The following is a 17,363-nucleotide window of genomic DNA, read 5'->3' on the forward strand; positions in this document are numbered from 1 at the left end:
CCATCTGGTAATCTCTGGGGTTAGTTGTTGTCNTTGTCACTGTTTAAAGATTGGAGCAGAAGCTGTGTTCCACTCACCAGAAGTCTCAAAATCCTGTTGCGGGGGTAGTGGGTAGCTGGCGGGTGTCAGCAGACCCTGCGCTCTAGCTACCCTGGTGCTGGTCCGGCCGGAAGAGCTCTTCACCCCATTCTTAATAGAATTATTTGGCGCCTAACTTTTTGAGTTCTTTGTGTATATTGGATATTAGCCCTCTATCAGATGTAGGATGGTAAAGATCTTTTCCCAATTTGTTGGTTTCCATTTTGTCCTTTTGACTATATCCCTTGCCATACAGAAGCTTTACATTTTTACAAGGTCCCACTTGTTGATTCTTTTTGTTTGTTTGTTTTTGCCTCAAAAAAGAATTCTTTTATTTTGGGCAAAACAACACAGCATCAACATCCTCAACAATACATAAACCTATATACAAAATATAGAATATCGTCAATATTTTTCATTTATATGGCAGCACAATAGTATATGCAAGTGAAAATGCTGTTGGGACACTTCTCTGAGCAATGTTCTAGTTAGCCAGGTGTCAGGACTCAATGACAAGTAAGAGAACCGTCTAAAGAGAGTTCCTGCAAAGCTGGGTATATGTACCCTTTTCTGTACTCTGCCATACCATGTGCAGCCTGACTCTTCTCAATCACACCTCTTAGCCTTTGGAGTGGTAATATAAAGGCACAGGTACTGCCCGATACTAATTTTTCACCATGAAAATTCAAAATGTCTTAGAAAAGAATATACTGGATTTTAGAAGTTATTTACCTTCATCTGAAAAAAAAAATACCACAAGTGCTTCCAAAACTACAGGGTTTATAGCACCCTGTATTTAGGAATATACATTTACTTAGGCATTGTCAAATTTTTTAGTAACTTCTCATTAGCCCTCATATCTTAGGAAGGTCGACCACAGCCTGATTTCTTTTGTATCTGCTGCTGCCCACTTTTAACAATGGAAAGAAGAACTGCCATGTTCTAAGTCAGCTGCTTTTCCTTAAGTATCAAAGTTTGTATTCTGTTTCAATGTTACTTTAATGTACACATACAGAAGCAATATCTCAGCTATGAATAAACAAAACAAAGAACCGTCCAGTTTCAGGGTTTACAAAGGGAACCCCCTTTTTTAAAATTCAATTCAATTTAAACATATGAGACCACGCACATGTACTTTCCAAAAACCCAAACCCCAGGCCAATCACAGAATTACTCAATAGTTATAGCAGACAGCTCTGTCTTAGTGGGGGTCATCTCTGGGAGCCTCAGCAGGAGCACTGGTCTTTGTCTGCTTTTGCAGTTCCTCCTCATTTACTGCAAGCCCACCAAGGGATCCCAGGGCAAAGTGCTTTCACAATTCTGGGTTGAGGAGACCTGTGAAATCCGACATTTGAACAGAGGAGTTGCTTTCAAAAGTATGTTCTCTAAGATCAAACTGAACAAGGGACTCTTTCTTCTTGCTCCTGGTTTAAGTAGTCCGGTACTAAGAAATCAGTGCTCTGGAAGTAGTTTGCTAGCTCTGATGCTTCATGGTTCAGACTCCTCAGGTACACGACTAAATTTCCAGAGTTGGTGAACATGATGCCACGTGTTTTTCAAAACTCGTAAGTCCGAGGCTTGCGGATAATGTGCCGGAAAACCCTCATATAGTGTTTATAGTCCCGGGAGGAAATGAAAGTGGCACTATATATATGGCACTGGAAACAGCGTTTACATTCCTGTTTTTGTGAGTAAGCCCTGGTAAACTTTTTTCCATAGCAGTCACACTGAAATGGCTTAATTCCTGAGTGGATAAGCATGTGCTGTTTTAGATTCTGAATACAGGTGAAGAGAACACCACAGGTTGGACACTGAAAAGGCCTGTCTGGACCATTTGGACTTGGTCGTTCTGTACTATCAGCAGCAGCAGCATGAGCATTGGTGCTAGAAGTGCTCTGAAGTGTAGGTAGTCCTTCAGTGACCCCTTCATCTACTGAGCCTGTAGAGGAAGACTGTAAACTAATCAGAAGGTCCTCTTGAGCTGGTTCACTTCCAGGCACTGTCTGCTGATCACTCAGTGAGCTCTGAGATGCACTAACAGGCTGGGTCACTTCCTCATGGAACTCCTCATCACTTGATCTTTCTACTTCAACCCTGATGTCTTTTTCTGTACCTAGAGGCACGTGCTCTCACACGTCACATACTCAGCCGTTCTTCTATATAGTACAGGACAGGCAATTCTAAAGTCTGGGGATTTTCTGCCTGCTTTGCTTTCTCAGGCTGAATCCTTCGATCTTTTCCGAAAGGGAAAGTCCATGGAAAAGCTAAAGAATTCTCGACTGGCTGATTTCTATTTTCTGCATTGGAAGCTGAAGAATTCAATATCTGCGGGGAACTGGTTTGTGTGCTACATTTTACAGGACTCTCAGGCGATATAACAATGTAGCTTTTGCATTTTCTCTGGGACTCTCGGCAGACAGGAAGGTAGACTACTGGCTTGCTATATATTGTTGTATATTGCTTTTACTGTTAGGTATGGGTCTTGAATTCCTGATCTTTCCAAGACTTTTAACATGAAGGGATGTTGAATTTTGTCAAATGCTTTTTCAGCATGTAATGAAATAGCCACGTGGGTTTTTTTTTTCTTTGAGTTTGTTTATGTATTGGATTACATTGATGGATTTCCATATATTGAACCACCTCTGCCTACTTGATCATGATGAATGATTGTTTTGATGTGTTCTAGGATTCGGTTTGTATTCCCAATATTCATAAGGGAAATTGGTCTGAAGTTCTCTTTGTTGGTTTTTTTGTGGGGTTTTGGTATCAACATAACTGTGGCTTCTTAGAATGAATTGGATAGTGTTTCTTCTGTTTCTATTTTGTGGAATAGTTTGAAGAGTAGTGGGATTAGGTCTTCTTTGAAGGTCTGATAGTATTCTGCAGTAAACCCATCTGGTACTGGGCTATTTTTGGTTGGGAGACATTTGATGACTGCTTATATTTCCTTAGGGATTATGGTTCTGTTTAGATGGTTTATCTGATTCTGATTTAATTTTGGTACCTGGTATCTGTCTAGAAAATTATCCATTTCATCCAGATTTTCCAATTTTTTTTTTTTTAGTATAGGCTTTTGAAATGGTACTTTTTTTTAATTTCCTCAGTTTCTGTTGTTATATCTCCCTTTTCATATCTGATTTTGTTAATTAGGATACTGTCTATGTACCCTCAGGTTAGGCTGGCTAAGGGTTTATCTACCTTGTTGATTTTCTCAAAGAACCAGCTCCTGGTTTTGTTGATTCTTTGTATAGTTCTTTTTGTTTCTACTTGGTTGATTTCAGCTCCGAGTTTGATGATTTCCTGCCATCTACTCCTTTTGAGTGTATTTGATTCTTTTTGTTCTAGGGCTTGCAGTTGTGCTGTCAAGCTGCTAGTGTATGCTCTGGCCACTTTCTTTTTGGAGGCTCTCAGAACTATGAGTTTTCCTCTTATCACTGCTTTCATTGTGTCCTGTAAGTTTGTATATGCTGTACCTTCATTTTCATTAAATTCTAAAGTCTTTAATTTCTTTCCTTATTTCTTCCTTGACCAGGCTATAATTGAGTAGTGTTGTTCAGCTTCCATGTGTATATGGACTTTCTGTTGTTTTTGTTGCTATTGAAGACCAACGTTAGTCCGTGGTGATCTGATAGTGTTCATTGGACCATTTCAATCTTCTTATATCTGTTGAGGTCTGTTTTTCTTATATCAGTTGTGGTCAGTTTTGGAGAAGGTACCATGAGGTGCTGAGAAGAAGATATATTCTTTTGGTTTAGGATGAAATGTTCTATAGATATCTATTAAATCCAATTGGTCCATAACTTCTATTAGTTTCACTGTGTCTCTGTTTTGTTTGTGTTTACATAATCTGTCCATTGATGAGAGTGTGGTTTTGAAGTTTCCCACTATTATTGTGTGCAGTGCAATGTGTGCTTTGAGCTTTAGTAAAGTTTCTTTTATGTATGTGAGTGCTCTTGCATTTGAAGCATAAATGTTCAGAATTGAGAGTTCATCTTGGTAGATTTTTCCTTTGATCAGTATGAAGTGTCTTTCCTTATCCTTTCTTGATAACTTTTGGTTGAAAGCCAATTTTATTTGATATTAGAATGGCTACTCCAGCTTGTTTCTTGGGACCATTTACTTGGAAAATTGTTTTCTAGCCCTTTAGTTTGAGATAGTATCTGTCTTTGACACTGAGGTATGTTTCCTGTATGCAGCAAAATTCTGGGTCCTGTTTATGGATCCAGTCTGTTAGTCTATGTCTTTTTATTAGGAAATTGCATCCAATGATGTTAGGAGATATTAAGGAATAGTGATTGTTGCTTCCTGTTATTTTTGATGTTATTTTTATGTTTGTGTGGGTATCTTCTTTTGGGTTTGTTGAAAGAAGATTACTTTCTTGCTTTTTCTAGGATGTAGTTTCGGTCCTTGTGTTGCTGTTTTCTATCTATCATCCTTTGTAGGGCTGGATTTATGGAAAGTTATTGTGTAAATTATCTTAGTTTCTCCATCTGTGGTAATTGAGAGTTTTGCTGGGGATAGTAGCCTGGGCTGGCATTTGTGTTCTCTTAGGGTCTCATAGGTTTTCTTGAGTATGACATCTGCCCAGGATTTTTCATCTTTCATAGTCAGTGGTGAAACAGTGTAATTCTCATTTTCTGTCTTCATATGTCACTTGACTGTTCTCCCTTACACTTTTAGTATTCTTTCTTTGTTTTGTGCATTTGGTGTTCTGATTATTATGTGATGGGAGGGATTTCTTTTCTAGTCTTGTCTATTTGGAGTTCTGTAGGCTTCTTGTACATTCATGTGCATCTCTTTCTTTAGGTTAGGGAATTTTTCTCTATACTTTTGTAGATATTTACTGGCCCTTTATGTTGGGAATCTTCACTCTCTTCTATACTTATGATCCTTAGGTTTGGTCTTCTCATTGTGTCCTGGATTTCCTGGATGTTTTGGATTAGGAGCTTTTCACATATTGCATTTTCTTCAACTGTTGTACAATATTTTCTATGGTATCTTATGCACCTGAGATTCTCTCTTCTATCTCTTATATTCTATCGGTGATGTTGCATCTAGGATTCCTGATCTCTTTCCTAGGTTTTCTATCTCCAGGGTTGTCTCCCTTTGTGATTTCTTTATTGTTTCTATTTCCATATTTAGGTTCTGAATGGTTTTACTCAATTCCTTCACCTGTTTGGTTGTATTTTCCTCTAATTCTTTAAGGGAATTTTTGTGTTTCCTCTTTAAGGACTTCTACCTGTTTACCTATGTTTTCCTGCATTTCTTTAAGGAAGTTATTTATGTCCTTCTTAAAGTCCTCTATCATCATCATGAGATTTGATTTTAAATTAGATTTTAAATTTGATTTTAAATTAGAGTCTTGCTTTTTTGGTGTTGTGGTATCCAAAGCTTGCTCTGGTTGGAGAACTGGGTTCTGATGATGTCAAGTAACCTTGGCTTCTGTTGTTTAAGTTCTTGCCCTTGCCCTTTGCCATCTGGTTATCTCTGGTGTTAGCTGGTCTCGATATCTCTGACTGTGACTTGTCCCTCCTGGAAGCCTGTGTGTCAGTACTCCTGGGAAATCAGTTCTCTCTGGGAGGAATGTGAGTACTGAGAACTGAGGCACAGGGTTAGCTTCGGGGTACAAACAGAAACCAGAAGGATCCAGTCCCAGGCTTTTCCTTATTTCCTGTGTCCTGATGGTTCTGGGTGGGACCATCTTGGGCTCAGAATTTGAACTGAAGTGTGTGCTCACAGATGTGTTGGCACTCCTGGGAGACCAGCTCTCTCCTGGCAGTATTTGGGTATGTAGCAGTGTGGCAAAGGATTTGCTTGGGTGTTGTGTCACAGCATCAGCTTCAGGCACAGACGGGGTAAGGCAAGTTTTGAGAGCTATTCTTTGAACTTGTGAATTAGGACTAGAGAGATAGAAAACTTGATGGTTAAGGGCACATTGTTCTCTTGTGAAGGGCCGGGCTTCATTTCCCACCATCCATGAGGGACTGTTCACCATCCTTTATAATTCCAGGTCCAGGGTGTTTCATGCCTCTAGCAACTGAGAACAGCCTCCCTGACAGGCTCCTGCAGGTAGTTCAAGAACTTGTGAGTTCCTCCTTACCATCTTCTCCTCTTCCTGTTCTGGACACTGCTGCCTTTCACTCTAATCCAGCCCATGTCTTTCCTGAAAGGTATGTATAAGGAAGATTTACTCTAGTCCTCCCTGACAAACTCAACCACCTCACTACAGTGTGGAAGAAACCTCTGGAGACAAAATGAAACAGATATTATTGTATTACAAACTCCTTTCATTTTCCTGAATAGCAACTTCTTGCCATTATATGCCTAATTGTTTGTCTTAGTCTTTTCTTTTAAATTATTATAAGTAAGAATCAATAGAATTAAGTAAATATATTACTTAATCTATTACTTGGAATTTTTTTTCTGGTCAGTGGTTGTGGTCGGTGTCACAGATTTTACATGATAAGCAACACAAATAACTGGCTTTTCCTAAAATATTTGAGTTTTCATTATTTTGAGTTAATTTTGGATTTTAAAATGTATTTTTATCTTGAGTATGTGGATGTTTTGCCTGCAAGTACCTATGTGTGCCATGTGCATGACTAGTGTCTGTGGATGCCAGAGGAGGGCATCATGAATCCTGGAAACTGGGGTTATAGGCAGTTGTTAGCTGCCTTGTTGGAGTTGGGAATAGAATCCAGGTCCTCTAGAAGATCCTTCAGTGCTCTTAATTATTAAGCTATCTCTACAGCTCCTGGTGTGAATTTTTTATCTGAAAAGTTAACTTCTTTTTCTATAGTAGAGAAAGAATAAATGAGGAATCTCCTTCTACCTGATATCACCAAAGCTGGGTAGATGAGGGATTAGTTGAAATTCACTCATGAGGATCTTAGTTAGTAAATCCAATTTAAAAATTAAATATAAACCCAGTTAAACTTAGGTATTATTTGTTGTTAGAAATCCCAGTTAAACAACAATAATAAAATAATATTTAACAGTGAACTAGAAAAGTTTGGTAGAGCACATAAAATCTACATGATTTTTGTTTGTTTGTTTTTTTCTACATAACACTCAAGGATATGATTTTCTCCCCTGGTACTTTATCCTGTGAAGAACACTTTAAAACTTCTAATCCTTGCAGACCACCCAACTTCTACCTCTATAATCAACCATATACTTTCAGAAGCCCTCCATCTTCTTTACGGGCTTCTGGCTTACAGAGTGTTCTACCTGCTTGCTAAGACACTTAAGATCTCTTGCTTGTCATTCCCTCATCAGCTGTGTACCAGGCTCTGCTTAGATGAGGACAAAACCCCAGAGCCTGCCTCTAGTCATGCTGGAGAACTGTTCCCCATCCCCCTTCTTTTGAGGTGCATGCCTGACTACTCCTCCAGTCTTCTTGTAAAAGATAGGGTGATGTATGTGTCCCATGCTGATGGCTGCTGAGCAGAAGCCCTGTGTCACAGCAACAGCCATGACATACAAAGCCTCTCTGTACTGGCTGGTTTTGTGTGTCTCCTTGACTCAAGCTAGTCACCACAGAGAAAGGAGCCTCAGTTGAGAAAATGCCTTCACAGAATCCAGCTATGAAACCTTTTCTCAATTAATGATCAATGTTGGAGGGCTCAGCTCAAGGTGGGAAGCCAGGGCAAGCAAGCCAGTAAGCAGCATGCCTCCATAACCTCTGCATCAGCTCCTCCCTCCAGGTTCCAGGCCTGTATGAGTTCCTGTCCTGACTTCTTCCAATGATGGATTGTGATCTGGCAGCGTATGCCCTTTTCTCCCTAACTTGCTTTTTGGTCATGGTGTTTCATCACAGCAATAAAACCCTAAGACAGCAATAAAACCCTTTCTCTTTTTCATAATGAACACATATAGAACTGGCCCAGCCATAAAATGGAATGTGGAAACCTGACTGACTCATTCATGAAGGAGAGCCTGACAATTAGGAAAACCTGTTTTGGGCTTCATCAAAGAAACTAAAGGAACTATTGCTTTCAGCTATATGGATATAAGAGTTTATCTGCTACACTGCCTCAATTAATACTTTTCCAGAAAGAAAACTGTGTTGTATTTTCTTGTGTCTGTCTGTGTATAAGTAAAGTATGTGAAGGTCAGAGGTCAGGATTATTTCTCTCTTTCTGCCTTGTGAATCTTGGGGATCCAACTCAGGATATCAGTCTTGATGACCAACGCCATTATCCATGGAACCATTTCATCTTGAAATAGATATTAAAACCCACTGTACTGTGTGTTGGTGTGAGGGTGACAAAACATACTTTGATCTAAGTTTAGAGGATGGCTTAGTGCTTCAGTTACAGAATGGGTGGCTTGCGAGCAGAGTTCTGTCTAGATTTAAGAAAAGATAAGAGGAAAGGAACTGCCATCATGGAGAAAATTGTATGCACTTAAGACCCCAAGCGAAAACACTGATGCTGTTTTGGGCGGTGGTGGAAGTTTTTGTGGGTGGAGCCTAGTTGGACGAAGTGGGTGACAGGAGCATACTGTGGAAGGTGGGAGGAGGTGTCTTATGGGTTATGGCCTAGACTGTTCTGACAGGAGTTCTCACTGCTTCAGAGGAGGAATGGGACTGCTTATCTCCTTGACTCCTGCTGCCTCAGTGAAATGCTCTGCCGCCATGATTTCTCTAAGTAATGAGTACATCCTTTCTTCTCTGCTTTGCTTCTGTAAGAGAGTCTACCTTAGGGATGAGAAAAAGTATTCTTACACAAGTTAACCAGTCTGGAATCTGCAGAGCCCCAGACCCACTCACATGGAACATAAAGAGCAACAACTCACAAACAGACTGGATTCCTAGGCTCCTGTTAAACTGCTTTACTTAACAAACCTCCTTAAATTTTGGAACACAATTTCAAACTTTGAAATTAAATGAGCCTACTGTGGGGGAGTTAATGCTATGTGAACTTCTAGGGGTCAAAGAGCACAGTAATATACTTCTTCTGCCTCTGTAGTTCTACACAAATCAAATATATATGAGATATAAATTATTTTACATATGTATTTGATGAATTAATGGTAAAGAAAAGCCATATCTCATTAAAAACTATTTCTAGACTATTTATGGATACATATTACTCCAATTCTACTTGTCAAACAATTTTCTAGTAAAAACTTTTTGCTTGTGTAACATTTTGAAGAAAGCAAAATATTTTATCCTTTCAAACTTAAAATTTTCTGTGTCATTTTAGTCAATAAAAACTCTTTTATCTTCACTTTTCTATGCTTTGTCTAGGCTGATTGCCAGCTACCTGCTAATTTGGAGTGGACATTCAGTGGGTATGTTCTAGTTCTGACTTTCAAGAGGAAACAAGGGGCCTAACTTTGAGATTCATGTTCATCTTGTACTGAATGGATCCTAAGTTTTCTAGTCGCATCACAGTAAAAATAAATATAAACTTATCTGTTGACTAGATTAGTGAAAGATAGTACTTGCAAAAAGACCTGTATAAATAAAGGCTATATTAGATGTCTACAGTTCTAAATAAAAATCTGTAGGTAATCACATTGATTGACATAAAACAATTGAACTTATACAAGTAAGCTTACAATATATTTAAAACATAATTTGACAATATATTTTATCAACTACACGATAAAAGTTCGCTTGCACAGCTGAGTGAGTTCATGAAAACTTCTTTTGGGCTTTTCCAAGGGTATTGGTGATGGTAAGGCTCAGGGAAAGCATCCCATTTGAACTCCTTTCATCATTAATGGAGAAATACTGACTTCATGAAGGACATAAATAAATAAATATGAAAAGATAGGCAAGCGCACCCAAATAAATTAATCAGCTTTTCATATCAGCCTTCTGTATTGAATGTGCATGTTTCTTATGTAAATGATGATGTGACTTGGAACAATTGGGTTCCTTGCTTTATTTTCCTGTAGACCAAGAGAGCTGACTCAGTTACACCTGCTGCCTTAAGAGTTCACATGAACTTTGATCCTTAAGCAATGTGTTAAGCACTTAACCCCATCTCTTTATTGCCTACCGGTTATCTATTTATTCTTTCACTGTCTATATCCTTTGTCTCTGTTTTCTCAGAGAGCAAGGTGACATCTGTATGAAGCAGTTTGCCATTTGTTAAAGAGCCTTAATGCACACCTGTTGAGAAATTTTGTTTGCTTTGTCAGAAAAGTTCAGGATTACTGTTCAAACAATGATTCTGGTTGTTTTCAAGTGTCTCTGGAGGCTCATATGTTGAGGAATAATATATTTCAAAACCAAATTAAAATAATATTTTGTTCCTGTTTCTACAACTTTGGCAAATTTACTTTAATTTTATGTAAATATGTATACTTACCCAAATGCTTGCTTTCATATTCCAGGGAAGCGTTGGATTTTGTCTGGAGGACAGCATTTCACCGCTTCCAAGGGACCCTGCATACTAGAGCCATGCTCACCTTTCTGAACTGGCCCACTGGCTGTCTTTTCCAACTGCATGTCTCAGGCACTGTGTGTACTGCTTTGGACTACTAGCAATACTCCGCCATTTGGGGGATAAAGTGAGGAAATGTTTACACACAATCATCTTCAAGAAGCTGCGTATGTTCTGTTATGAAGTAAGGATGCTGGAGGTAGGCCCTAATCTTTGAAAGCTGTAAGCCACTATAAGTCTTTTTGATGATGCAGGGAGACAACCTGTTTGTTGGTTACTTTAGATTTGTAAGGAGTCTGTGACCAACACGAGTTGATCCACACAGAAGTGGCTCCTACAAAGTCACTTAGCTATTTATTGTTTTCATTGGTATTGTCTGGGAGCTATGGCTACAATTTTGGACTCTAACATAAATAGGCAATATTTTTTCATGAATTCCTTTTCATTTTGCTCTCTACATGTCTCTCTGTGTCTCTGTGTCTCTGTGTCTGTCTCTGTCTCTGTCTCTCTCTCTCTCTCTCTCTCTCTGTGTGTGTGTGTGTGTGTGTGTGTGTGTGTTGGGATATGCATACTTGAGTGCCATTACTCATTGAGGCCAGAGATGGGTTTTTCTGGAGCAGGAGTTACAGGAAGTTGTGACCTGCCCAATGTGGGTGCTGGGAACTGAACCCAGGTCTTTCTGAATGAGTAGGCAGCACTCTTAACTGATGATGTTGAGGTTTGAGGTTTTGTGGTTTACCAATTATTGTAATGCTAACTGCTGGCCTCCAAGATTTGGAGTCCCGCACATAACCTGAGGGATCCTGCCCTCAGTTAATTCTGATTGGTAAATAAAGATGTCAGTAGCCAATAGTTGTGGAGAAGAGACATAGGTGGGGTTTAGGTTTCTCAGGCTAGAGACCAAGAGGAAGGAGCAGGGAAAAGAAAGGAGCATCCATGGAAGAGTAAAAAAACATGTAGGAGAGAACAAGAAGAGCTGCCACGGGTTAGGGACCAAGAGAACATGGTCCAGGCTGCCTGGTTGGAGCTAAAAGCAGCCCAGATGAAACTTCATAACTAATAACTTGGGTTATAAAAAGGAAGGTAGATTCTAACAGCAAGGAAAGCAGTCCATTGCTCAGCTATTGTGCATCTTAAGGCATATTAAGATATAAAGGCTGAGTGTGTCTTTCATCCAGCAACATAAATGGTCAAAGGTGAGAAGGAACCCCGCGCTAGGCTTTTACTATTTTTACTACAGCTGAACTATTTCCTTTGTCCCATTTCTTTCTGTGACTGACATTTTTCTTTTAGCATGTCTTTGCTTCATCGCCATTGTTGCATACACCAGCATTCCCTCCATTCTAAAGCCCCTAATACACCATTGTGCGTACACACCACAAATTCTTTATCTGCCCATTTGTGGATACTGGGCTGCTTATACTCAGGCTACTATAACTGTTGTACAAAAGTTGCATCTTCCTCCATTTCACAGATTTATATTCATTTCTTCTACATTTTATCTTCAACATTAGGAACTTTCTAAGTAGAAAAATACAGTATTTTAAATAATTTGTATTATCTTTATCTGTAGACTTTTCTTATCTCTTCTGTTCAAGCATGTCTTCTTATGTCTGTAGCCAAGAAATTTAACTCTGATAATTTCTCCCCCTTGTTTCATTTCATTTAGCCCCCTCCGCTTCCAAAAGTGTTCAGGACTGGACTGGTAGTATTAGCTCTTTTCTGGATAAGTTGGTAGAGTCCATCAGTAAAGTTATGTAGGATAGTCCTGTGTTTTAATGAAAGTTTAATTATCAATCTGAGTAGAAGCAAAGTTGTACATTTCTGTTTCTCCTTGAGGCAACTTTGGTAAATAGTATTTAAGAAAGAAATCTTACTTGCATAGACATCTTTTAGTTTGCTGGCACAAAGTCTTGAGGGCATCTTCCCATTCTCTTCTCAGTGTCTGTCGTGATACACCTCTTGTTGATATTACTAATTTCCTCTTTATTGTTTTTCCTTTTTTGATTAGTTTTCCTGAGAACTAGTTTTGTAATGCTTAACTTGATATTTGTTTAATTAACTTTTTCTTTCCTTCTCTTCCTTTCTTTTACCCCTTCATTCATGTTGGAAATTGAACCTAGGACCTGCTTTTGGTAAGAGCTTTAATACTGAGCTAAAACCCTCAACATTGATTTTTTTAAAAAATCTTTACTATTTCCTTAGTTCCACTTTGAGCTTGATTTTCTCTAGTTATAGGTCTTAAATGACAGCTTTCCCACCCCCCCCCCCCCCCCCTCAATGTGCTGCAAAGGCCTACTCTATTATAATATGAATGGTATTTTAGAATTGATGGGACAGTGCTGTTTTCACAAGTACTTGTTTATTGACTTGAAAATCTTACAGCGGTGCTGCTTTAAAGACTTGGGACAGTTTCTCTAAAATTCAATGTAATCTTAGAAAATAATATTTTTAAATTAAACATAAAATAAGCATAGGTGATTAACAGACAAAGAAGCATGTGATGCAAATCATAAAAACTATAAGTAAAATGTATGTTTTTACTATTTAGATCGGTAAAATGAAAAAAAATCATAAATAAAAGCCCAATATTAGTAATTATGAGGAGCAATGCTCATTCCAATATTTTTGCATCTTGGATGTATTTGCTGATATATGTATCTGTATGCAAGCTGGACAGCCCTGAAGCTCAGGAACTCCCATTACAAATCATTTTAATGGTTACATATTTCAGATAAGAGCTGCAGAAGGGTAAATATATGTCATTGTAAAGATGTCTGCTTTTTAAACAGCTTTATTGAGATGTGATTCACATACCATACAACTTATTCACTTAAAGTATACAAGGCTGTTAGTTTATTCACAGATATTTGTAGCATCACCACAGTCAACTTCAAGATATTTTTGCCATCCCAAAGAGAAACAGTACAGAATTATCTGTCACTCCCGTATCCCTGCTATTTCTATTCAGTGTTATTTTGATAAGCCTAAATTCAGAAATGTCTTATGGACCTATTTTCTAATACATGTATGCATTTAAAAATTTAGAAACAAAAAAAGAATGTAGTCTTCATTAAGAATGCACATTAACTAAGAGGAGGTGAATTTTTATATCCCTGGATGCACTGAGTTTAATATTGATTGCTTTTGTTCAAGTACCCCAGTTTCATCCTTCTGTTATTCTGAGCAGGACAATAGCTAAGACAAAGCACCTTTTCTCTCTTGGAGTGTCTGTTGTCTCCTCCTGTAACATCAAATTCCCATGTTCTGTAACTCTAAATGCTTAGAGTACTGACCCTCATCCTTGCTCACTGTCCATCACAACCACCTAGAAGCTTTCTAAAATGACTAATGTCTGGACCATACCCTGGAGGTCCTTAAGTTGATATATAGCACAATCCACAAATCACTGGCAAAGTAAAATCAAAATTTCTCAGCAGAGAATAAAGACCCTCATGAACTTAACCATCCAATTATAATTCCTGGTATCTTTAGGGACAGCAATCCCGGACTTTCTTCTAAAGATGTGATGCTCATTTTCTTCACTGTGCTAGTTCAGTCTATTTACATAATAAGGACTGCTGTTTCACTCTGCATAGAGAAATTTAGCCTGCATTAGTTGCTGACTGACTGGTATAATAAACACCAAGTGACTTAAACAATAGAAATTACTTCTTGCTGTTTCTTCGGGCTAGAAGTCTGAGATCAAGTTTTGTTGTGATTTGAATGTGAAGTGTCTCCCATTGGCTCATACATTTGAACTCTTGATTTCAAATGGTGGCCTTGATTTGGAAGGTGATGAGACCTTTGGAAATGAGCCTCAGTGGAGGAAGTGGGTAACTGGAGGTGGATCTTGAAGTTTTATAGCCTGGTCTCACTTCCTGTTCTTTCTGCTTCCTGATTGCAGAGTCGATACTACCGGTCCCTTATGCCCTCCTTCCTCCCCATCATGGAGAATGTCTGTTGTTGAAGTGAGCGGAAGTAATTTCTTTCTTTCTTGAGGTGTCAGGTATTTGATCTCAGCAAGAAAAGTAACTAATATGGGATATTAGTAGAGTGGGGCTTTTTGAGGATGCGCTCACTGGTTTATCAATGGCTAGTGTCTCCTCGTGTTTTCTTCTGGACTTCCCTTCATCGATCCTGATTTCTGATGATATGATATGAACACTACTCACATTGGATTTTATTAACCTGATTACCCCCCAAAGCACATCTTCCAAAACAGTAGCATTTTCTAGTACTAGAGGCTACTTTCATATGAATTTTGTAGAAAAAAAAAAGGAGTCATCCCATTTTCTACATTGCTCAGCCTTCAAGGAGTCACCTCCACACTCGAGATTCTCCAGATAAGTGCAATCTACATTGGTTTCCCCATAATTTGCATTTGTTTATAAAAGCCTATTTTAAGTCCTTTTTCTGTAAATACTCCTGAGCTTATTCTTGAAAGTGTTTTGTATTGTTTTTCTCTTCTTTCTTTTCTTTTCTTTTCTTTTCTTTTCTTTTCTTTTCTTTTCTTTTCTTTTCTTTTCCTTTCCTTTCTCTTTTCCTTTCCTTTCCTTTCCTTTCCTTTCCTTTCCTTTCCTTTCCTTTTCTTTTCTTTTCTTTTCTTTTTTGAGATGGGTTTCTCTGTGTAGCCTTGGCAGTTTTGGAACTTGTTTTGTAAATCAGACTGGCCTCAAACTCAGAAATCCGCCTGACTCTGCCTCCCATGTCCTGGGATTAAAGGCGTGTGCCACCACCGCCTGGCTCATTTGTACCTTTTCTCCATATTTCAACTCACTACTTGGCACTCACAGTCATTATACTTAATGTGTTTAACTGTAGGGATGTATCTGTGTTTTCTGTGCATTAGTCTATTCCTGAGGATCATTACTGTTTGCATGTGCAAAGATGGTTTCTTCTGGAACTTCAAAATCCTTTTAAGATGGCCAAAGTATAACGTATTGTTTCTAGGTGCTAAGCCAGCAGGGCCATTCACATTAGACAGAACCATCCGTGCTAGCAGCTCTAATACAAAAACTTCTTAGTTGTTCAATACAATAAAAAGACTTGAATTTCTACCTGACATTTTGGTCTGCTACAGATCTGCTTCCACCATTTCGTAGACATACAATGGCTCCTGTGGTAACATTGGGCAAACTATCCGCTCTGCATGTGGAAAACACTCTTGACTATGCACAGTATCTAGAAGGAATAAAGGTGGAAGAAGAGGGAAGACAGCTAATGTGTGCATCCTTCTAGAGAGTCTTACTGTGGTTTCTCTGTTACTGCTCCTGTGGTTTATGGAGCACAGGATGGCGACTTCAGCTTTCCAACACAAACTTAACTATATCCCCTCCAGGACACTTCCAGACTCCAGCCTCAGACTGAGGCTGAATCACTCATCCCATTTTCTGGCACCTCCAACTTCTCACATCAAGCAGGTTTTGCATTCTCTGGCTTTCTAGTGCATGATAAGATGTTTCTTCGAGGTTCAACCCCAAGTCATATAAGCCAGTTTAAGAAGCAAATGCTATTTCCTTCTATATGCACACTCTTAGCTCTGTCCCCTGATTAATGCACAAGGGAATGCAGACTGCATATGCCTGAATGTGGAGAACTAAAAGTGTCTTTTCTCTGATTTAAACCCTGTAATCATTGTTTGAGGCTTCCATATATACATCTAATGTTGGGGATGAAGAGTCAGGTTCTTTTTTCAAGGATATGGACCCAAATATCATTTTAAACAAAACTGAAAATAATACTAGAAATGCCTTACCAACTTTTCTGCTATAGCTTTAAGACTAGCAGGATTCTAGCCTTATTTATAATAGCCAGAAGCTGGAAAGAACCCAGATGTCCCTCAATAGAGGAATGGATACAGAAAATGTGGTACATTTACACAATGGAGTACTACTCAGCTATTAAAAACAATGAATTTATGAAATTCTTGGACAAATGGATGTATCTGGAGGATAGCATCCTTAGTGAGGTAACCCAATCACAAAAGAAGTCATTCGATATTAGATATAATATCCACTGATAAGTGGATATTAGCGCAGAAACATAGAACACCCAAGATACAATTTGCAAAACACAAGAAAATCAAGAAGAGGGAAGACCAATGGGTGGATACTTGTTCCTCCTTAGAATAGGGAACAAAATACCCATGACAGGAGTTACAGAGACAAAGTTTGGAGCTAAGATGAAAGGATGGACTAACCAGAGACTACCCGACCTGGGTATCCATCCCATAATCAGCCACCAAACCCAGACACTATTGCATATGCCAGCAAAATTTTGCTGAAAGGACCCTGATATAGCTGTCTTGTGTGCCAGTGCCTGGCAAATACAGAAGTGGATGCTCACAGTCATCTATAAGATAGAACACAGGGCCCCCAATGGAGAAGCTAGAGAAATCACCCAAGGAGCTGAAGGGGTCTGCAGCCCTATAGGTGGAACAATAAGAACAATATGAACTAACCAGTACCCCCAGAGCTCGTGTCTCTAGCTGCATATGTAGCAGAAGATGGCCTAGTCGGCCATCACTGGGAAGAGAGGCCCCTTGGTATTGAAAACTTTATATGCTCCAGTACAGGGGAATGCCAGGGTCAAGAAGCAGGAGTGGGTGGGTAGGGGAGTAGGGCAGGGGTCGGGTATAGGGAACTTTCGGGATAACATTTGAAATTTGAAATGTATATAAAGAAAAAAAATCTAAAAAAGACTAGCAGGATTCTGAAAGGCCACTTTCCATTTCAGGGCATTCTCTGAGCCGAAGGAATGGGAAGCAGGAGGGGGCGGGGCATAAAAGGCTGTGCCTCTTGGGGTTCAAGGCTGGGGGGTTCAAGGCTGTGAAGATGGTACCTGGCTGTGCCTCTTGGGGTTCCTTCAGGTTTGATGGAGACT

The 17,363-nt window shown here is 39.1% G+C and overlaps 1 pseudogene; it reads right to left on the reverse strand.

Moving 5' to 3' along the window:
- Positions 1-1,248: 1,248 nt before the first annotated feature.
- On the reverse strand, positions 1,249-8,718 carry LOC110307713 (annotated as a pseudogene).
- Positions 8,719-17,363: the final 8,645 nt, after the last annotated feature.

This window comes from Mus caroli, chromosome 13 (assembly GCF_900094665.2).
Source record: "Mus caroli chromosome 13, CAROLI_EIJ_v1.1, whole genome shotgun sequence".
NCBI lineage: Eukaryota > Metazoa > Chordata > Mammalia > Rodentia > Muridae > Mus > Mus caroli.